Source organism: Oncorhynchus gorbuscha, linkage group LG07, assembly GCF_021184085.1.
Source record: "Oncorhynchus gorbuscha isolate QuinsamMale2020 ecotype Even-year linkage group LG07, OgorEven_v1.0, whole genome shotgun sequence".
Classification (NCBI taxonomy): Eukaryota; Metazoa; Chordata; class Actinopteri; order Salmoniformes; family Salmonidae; genus Oncorhynchus; species Oncorhynchus gorbuscha.
The window spans coordinates 81,451,955-81,460,519 of NC_060179.1; positions in this window are offsets into that span (position 1 = coordinate 81,451,955).

Below are 8,565 nucleotides of genomic sequence, written 5' to 3' on the forward strand. Positions count from 1 at the left end.
GCTCAGTTTTTCCCAGACCCTAGGCTACAATCGCCTCTACTCTTCTGCTCTAGTCTAGACTGCTACCACATGGGATGATATGCATGCAGTGATTTATTATAAAGGGGATTTTCTGGTATCTCAGAGCTTCCCAGGTCACCTCCCTCTCACGATTTACAAATTAAGCACTGCTGCAGACCATGTGTAACCACGCCAACCCAGAACCTCCACATCCAGCTTCTTCACCTGCAGGATCGTCTGAGACCAGCCACCTGGACAGCTGATGGAACTATGGGTTTGTACAACCAAAATAATTTCTGCAAAAACAGTCAGAAACTTTCTCAGGGAAGCTCATCTGCGTGCTCGTCGTCCTAACCACGGTCTTGACCTGACTGCAGTTTGGCGTTGTATCTGACTTCAGTGGCCACTGGCATACTGGAGATGTGTGCTTTTCACATATGAAATCCCGGTTTCAACTGTACCAGGCAGATAGCGGTTTGCTGATGTCAACGCAGTGAACAGAGGGAACCGTGACGAGATCCTGAGGCCCATTGTCATGTCATTCATCTGCCGCCATCACTTAATGTTTCAGCATGATAACACATTTCACAAGGATCTGTACACACTTCCTAGAAGCTGAAAACGGCCCAGTTCTTCCATGGCCTGCATACTCATCAGACATGTCACCCATTGAGCATGTGTGGGATGCTCTGGATCGACATGTACGACAGCGTGTTCCAATTCCTGCCAATATCCACCGACTTCGCACATTGAAAAGGAGTGAGACAACATTCCACAGGTCACAATCAACAGTCTGATCAACTCTATGAGAAGGAGATGTGTCACACTGCATGAGGCAAGTGGTCACACAAAATACTGACTGGTTTTCTGATCCACACTCCTACCTTTTTGCATATCTGTATTCCCAGTCATGTGAAATCCATAGACTAGGGCTTTATTTTTTATTTATTTCAATTAACTGATCTCCTTGTATGAATTGTAACTGAAGTAAAATCTTAGAAATTGTTGCATGTTGCGTTTATATTTTTGTTCAGTGTAGTTTAGCTGTAGAACGGTTTCACATTGTACATCACTCTGATGTCTAATGACTTGTCGAAAGTGTCATTCTGATAACCTATTCATATGGAAAGCAACAAACAGTAAACCATAGCAACAAACAGTAAACCATAGCAACGTACAGTAAACCATAGCAACGTACAGTAAACCATAGCAACGTACAGTAAACCATAGCAACAAACAGTAAACCATAGCAACAAACAGTAAACCATAGCAACAAACAGTAAACCATAGCAACGTACAGTAAACCATAGCAACAAACAGTAAACCATAGCAACAAACAGTAAACCATAGCAACGTACAGTAAACCATAGCAACGTACAGCACGCCGTACCATACATAACAATTACCGAGACCACTTGTAGCCTACCATACATTGTAAAAAAAAAAATCCTGTTGTTTTTATGGTAACTTACTGGCAGCCAGTTACCTGTAAGCTACTGTAAACAAAGGTACAGTATATTACCGTAAATTCCAAAGAAACTTTGGTTTAAAGAACATTACCTTCAACCGTAAAACACAACAGGATTTTTATACAGTGTATCCCAAGTGTTTCTATACCTACAAGCTTGATTTAAAAAATACTGAATGTACTGTAGATATACTATTTATGTATTTATTAATTTATATATTCATGTCTTAGAGCAGTATTTTCTTTGCTGTTTTTTCTTTCAGCTTTTGAGTTATGCACCAGTACCGTGGGAATCCCTGTGTTCTTGATTTAGACCAGACTAAATCCCGTACACACCAAATCAAAGCTGCTATGATAATGGGAAAGTAAATGTCTACTTGGTGTCCATTTTAGCTTCTTCAATTAGATTGCTTACAGTATACCTAACCAGTCTCGGGCACTGCCTTGCCTGGTTGCCAAGTTGTATGTTTCAATAAGAGTGGGAGATTGTATTGTAATGTATCCTATAGGGAGGCTGTCAAAGAGAAATATTTGAGTTGTAGTAGAACTCCTTTTGGCAGAAAGAGACGTCTCGAGTAACCTTCTGAAGTTCAGATCAATGACTATGATATACCATTACAACAGTGCTGTAGATCACTATGTATTGTCTTGTGTCTGATACATCAGTGTCCTCTCTCGCTCATTTTCAGTCAGTTTCAGTTGCAGTCAATTGACATTCGGAGTCTTGTTTACAATGGCTTACATCGAGCTTCTTGAGAGTTACCGTTATGTGGCAATATTAGATGCTATTATCCTCACACAATACTGTGTTGAAGAGTGGTTTTATTCCTTACATATTACATGACGTATTATACTCAGGGGAAATAAATAGCTGAGTAATCTTATAACCAAGGTGAGAAGGTGATCCATACTCTTTAAGTGTTAATTGAAGGTCACACAGGAGAAATCAATTGAAGTCTTTGGGTGGAGAAAATTCACTAGGTGTTCTAGAACGTTCATCAACTTTATTCAGCGATCAATGTACATGTTCTAGAACGTTCATCAACTTTATTCAGCGATCAATGTACATGTTCTAGAACGTTCATCAACTTTATTCAGCGATCAATGTACATGTTCTAGAACGTTCATCAACTTTATTCAGCGATCAATGTACATGTTCTAGAACGTTCATCAACTTTATTCAGCGATCAATGTACATGTTCTAGAACGTTCATCAACTTTATTCAGCGATCAATGTACATGTTCTAGAACGTTCATCAACTTTATTCACCGATCAATGTACATGTTCTAGAACATTCATCAACTTTATTCAGCGATCAATGTACATGTTCTAGAACGTTCATCAACTTTATTCAGCGATCAATGTACATGTTCTAGAACGTTCATCAACTTTATTCAGCGATCAATGTACATGTTCTAGAACGTTCATCAACTTTATTCAGCGGTCAATGTACATGTTCTAGAACGTTCATCAACTTTATTCAGCGATCAATGTACATGTTCTAGAACGTTCATCAACTTTATTCAGCGATCAATGTACATGTTCTAGAACGTTCATCAACTTTATTCAGCGGTCATACGCTGGTTTGTTGACTAGTTTCTTGAGGTTGTTGTCATCCATCCCTCTTTTGAGTTTGGATAACAGGACGATAACCCTGATACTTCAGCGATGACACTTAACACGAAGCATCAAAAGATTCGATGTGAACTTTTATACTTACAGTATGCCTACCAGTTAACCAGTTAAACTTACCAGGTCAACAAAACGGAATAGGTAGTATGCATGTCTTTAAAAAGAATATGAAGATTTGTTGAGAAAATTAACGAAACATGGCATGGGACCTCTGATCTAGTCTCACAAATATAGCGTGCTCTAAAAGGCAGCCAGGTCTTGGGTTAGCTGGGATCTCTGCTGGTTCCACAACATCTGTTCAGGCACCTACTCTGTTGATATATTAGCAGTGACTCGCACAGTAAGAGCTGGTCAGGTGTTTTCAGCTTGAGCCAGGAAAACATCCAAAACAACCCTGTGCTCTCAACGTTCCAGTTCAACTGAATTTAAATGTATGAGTCACCAGCCGTTTTAACTGATAGTAAAACACAAAGATAATGTCTGACTGGCTGGCTGCTTGAGTTGCAGGTGGCGAGGGATATGTCTAGACATGTCCCAAATGGCACCCTATTTCGTACATAGTGCACTACTTTTGACCAGAGCTCTGTGGGCTTGTAGGGAATAGGGTGCCACTTGGGACGCGTCCCCATTATTGCTTAGTGGTGTAGTTGCAAACACACTGGAAATGTAATTGATTTCAGATGAGGGAGAAAAGGAATGTCTCGTCATATCCTGACATCTCCATGGAACGCCTGTTGGCAAGAAGATAGAATTCACACACTAAATCATAGTGAATAAGGGGATTTGTGATGCTAATTCATTTTAGGAATATTGGAAGAGTTATAAAACAATTTTACCTCTCACACAAGTAGGGTACAGTAGTAGGGTACAGTAGTAGGGTACAGTAGTAGGGTACAGTAGGAGGGTACAGTAGGAGGGTACAGTATCAAACAGAAGCAGTATTGTGGCTGGTAAAAGCAAAGACACACAGACACAGACACACACACACACAGATACACAAACAGACACACACGCACACACAGATCTGATCTCAACCTCAGGGTATTTAACCAGGGCAGTAGAATCACAACTCAGGGTATTTAACCAGGGCAGTAGAATCACACCTCAGGGTATTTAACCAGGGCAGTAGTATCACACCACAGGGTATTTAACCAGGGCAGTAGTATCACACCTCAGGGTATTTAACCAGGGCAGTAGTATCACACCTCAGGGTATTTAACCAGGGCAGTAGAACCACACCTCAGGGTATTTAACCAGGGCAGTAGTATCACACCTCAGGGTATTTAACCAGGGCAGTAGAATCACACCTCAGGGTATTTAACCAGGGCAGTAGAACCACACCTCAGGGTATTTAACCAGGGCAGTAGAACCACACCTCAGGGTATTTAACCAGGGCAGTAGAACCACACCTCAGGGTATTTAACCAGGGCAGTAGTATCACACCTCAGGGTATTTAACCAGGGCAGTACAACCACACCTCAGGGTACTTAACCAGGGCAGTAGTATCACACCTCCAGGGTATTTAACCAGGGCAGTAGTATCACACCTCAGGGTATTTAACCAGGGCAGTAGAACCACACCTCAGGGTATTTAACCAGGGCAGTAGAATCACACCTCAGGGTATTTAACCAGGGCAGTAGTATCACACCTCAGGGTATTTAACCAGGGCAGTAGTATCACACCTCAGGGTATTTAACCAGGGCAGTAGAATCACACCTCAGGGTATTTAACCAGGGCAGTAGTATCACACCTCAGGGTATTTAACCAGGGCAGTAGAACCACACCTCAGGGTATTTCACCTAGGCAGTAGAACCACACCTCAGGGTATTTCACCTAGGCAGTAGAACCACACCTCAGGGTATTTAACCAGGGCAGTTTCATATAACAGGCAGCTTTGTGTTATAACAGGCAGCTTTGTGCGATAACAGGCAGCTTTGTGCTATTACAGGCAGCTTTGTGTTATAACAGGCAGCTTTGTGTTATAACAGGCAGCTTTGTGTTATAACAGGCAGCTTTGTGTTATAACAGGCAGCTTTGTGTTATAACAGGCAGCTTTGTGTTATAACAGGCAGCTTTGTGTTATAACAGGCAGCTTTGTGTTATAACAGGCAGCTTTGTGTTATAACAGGCAGCGTTGTGCTATTACAGGCTGCACTCTGCCTTTTAAAGCCACCTGGTCTTCATGTCCTGCAACGTGCAAGATGGCGGGAGTAAAGAGAGTGAGCGACTTTAAAACAGAGCCTGGTTTGAACTGGGAGGACAATCAAATCAAATAAAATCAAATCAAATCAAATTTATTTATATAGCCCTTCGTACATCAGCTGATATCTCAAAGTGCTGTACAGAAACCCAGCCTAAAACCCCAAACAGCAAACAATGCAGGTGTAAAAGCACGGTGGCTAGGAAAAACTCCCTAGAAAGGCCAAAACCTAGGAAGAAACCTAGAGAGGAACCGGGCTATGTGGGGTGGCCAGTCCTCTTCTGGCTGTGCCGGGTAGAGATTATAACAGAACATGACCAAGATGTTCAAATGTTCATAAATGACCAGCATGGTCAAATAATAATAAGGCAGAACAGTTGAAACTGGAGCAGCAGCACAGTCAGATGGACTGGGGACAGCAAGGAGCCATCATGTCAGGTAGTCCTGGGGCACGGTCCTAGGGCTCAGGTCCTCCGAGAGAGAGAAAGAAAGAGAGAATTAGAGAGAGCATATGTGGGGTGGCCAGTCCTCTTCTGGCTGTGCCAGGTGGAGATTATAACAGAACGTGGCCAAGATGTTCAAATGTTCATAAATGACCAGCATGGTTGAATAATAGTAAGGCAGAACAGTTGAAACTGGAGCAGGAGCATGGCCAGGTGGACTGGGGACAGCAAGGAGTCCTCATGTCAGGTAGTCCTGGGACATGGTCCTAGGGCCCAGGCCAGTTGAAACTGGAGCAGCAGCATGGCCAGGTGGACTGGGGACAGCAAGGAGTCATCATGTCAGGTAGTCCTGGGGCATGGTTCTAGGGCTCAGGTCCTCCGAGAGAGAGAGAAAGAAAGAGAGAAGGAGAGAATTAGAGAACGCACACTTAGATTTACACAGGACACCGAATAGGACAGGAGAAGTACTCCAGATAAACAAACTGACTGACCCTAGCCCCCCGACACATAAACTACTGCAGCATAAATACTGGAGGCTGAGACAGGAGGGGTCAGGAGACACTGTGGCCCCATCCGAGGACACCCCCGGACAGGGCCAAACAGGAAGGATAATGCAGTCAGTCAGGACTTATATTATGACATGTTGACGACACAGTTACTGGTCCACTATGTTGTAATAGACTAGTCAGTTACTGGTCCACTATGTTGTAATAGACTAGTCAGTTACTGGTACACTATGTTGTAATAGACTAGTCAGTTACTGGTACACTATGTTGTAATAGACTAGTCAGTTACTGGTACACTATGTTGTAATAGACTAGTCAGTTACTGGTCCACTATGTTGTAATAGACTAGTCAGTTACTGGTACACTATGTTGTAATAGACTAGTCAGTTACTGGTACACTATGTTGTAATAGACTAGTCAGTTACTGGTACACTATGTTGTAATAGACTAGTCAGTTACTGGTACACTATGTAATAGACTAGTCAGTTACTGGTACACTATGTAATAGACTAGTCAGTTAATGGTACACTATGTTGTTATAGACTAGTCAGTTACTGGTACACTATGTTGTAATAGACTAGTCAGTTTCTGGTACACTATGTTGTAATAGACTAGTCAGTTACTGGTCCACTATGTAATAGACTAGTCAGTTACTGGTCCCCTATGTTGTAATAGACTAGTCAGTTACTGGTCCACTATGTTGTAATAGACTAGTCAGTTACTGGTTCACTATGTAATAGACTAGTCAGTTACTGGTTCACTATGTTGTTATAGACTAGTCAGTTTCTGGTTCACTATGTAATAGACTAGTCAGTTACTGGTACACTATGTTGTTATAGACTAGTCAGTTACTGGTACACTATGTTGTTATAGACTAGTCAGTTACTGGTACACTATGTTGTAATAGACTAGTCAGTTTCTGGTACACTATGTTGTAATAGACTAGTCAGTTACTGGTACACTATGTAATAGACTAGTCAGTTACTGGTACACTATGTTGTTATAGACTAGTCAGTTACTGGTACACTATGTTGTAATAGACTAGTCAGTTTCTGGTACACTATGTTGTAATAGACTAGTCAGTTTCTGGTCCACTATGTAATAGACTAGTCAGTTACTGGTCCCCTATGTTGTAATAGACTAGTCAGTTACTGGTCCACTATGTTGTAATAGACTAGTCAGTTACTGGTTCACTATGTAATAGACTAGTCAGTTACTGGTTCACTATGTTGTAATAGACTAGTCAGTTTCTGGTACACTATGTTGTAATAGACTAGTCAGTTACTGGTCCACTATGTTGTTATAGACTAGTCAGTTACTGGTGCACTATGTAATAGACTAGTCAGTTACTGGTACACTGTGTTGTAATAGACTAGTCAGTTACTGGTACACTGTGTTGTAATAGACTAGTCAGTTACTGGTACACTATGTTGTTATAGACTAGTCAGTTACTGGTACACTATGTAATAGACTAGTCAGTTACTGGTACACTGTGTTGTAATAGACTAGTCAGTTACTGGTACACTGTGTTGTAATAGACTAGTCAGTTACTGGTCCACTATGTTGTAATAGACTAGTCAGTTACTGGTACACTATGTAATAGACTAGTCAGTTACTGGTACACTATGTTGTTATAGACTAGTCAGTTACTGGTACACTATGTTGTAATAGACTAGTCAGTTTCTGGTACACTATGTTGTAATAGACTAGTCAGTTTCTGGTCCACTATGTAATAGACTAGTCAGTTACTGGTCCCCTATGTTGTAATAGACTAGTCAGTTACTGGTCCACTATGTTGTAATAGACTAGTCAGTTACTGGTTCACTATGTAATAGACTAGTCAGTTACTGGTTCACTATGTAATAGACTAGTCAGTTACTGGTTCACTATGTTGTAATAGACTAGTCAGTTACTGGTACACTATGTTGTTATAGACTAGTCAGTTTCTGGTTCACTATGTTGTTATAGACTAGTCAGTTTCTGGTACACTATGTTGTAATAGACTAGTCAGTTACTGGTACACTATGTAATAGACTAGTCAGTTACTGGTCCCCTATGTTGTAATAGACTAGTCAGTTACTGGTTCACTATGTAATAGACTAGTCAGTTTCTGGTTCACTATGTAATAGACTAGTCAGTTACTGGTCCACTATGTAATAGACTAGTCAGTTACTGGTACACTATGTAATAGACTAGTCAGTTACTGGTACACTATGTTGTTATAGACTAGTCAGTTACTGGTACACTATGTTGTAATAGACTAGTCAGTTTCTGGTACACTATGTTGTAATAGACTAGTCAGTTACTGGTCCACT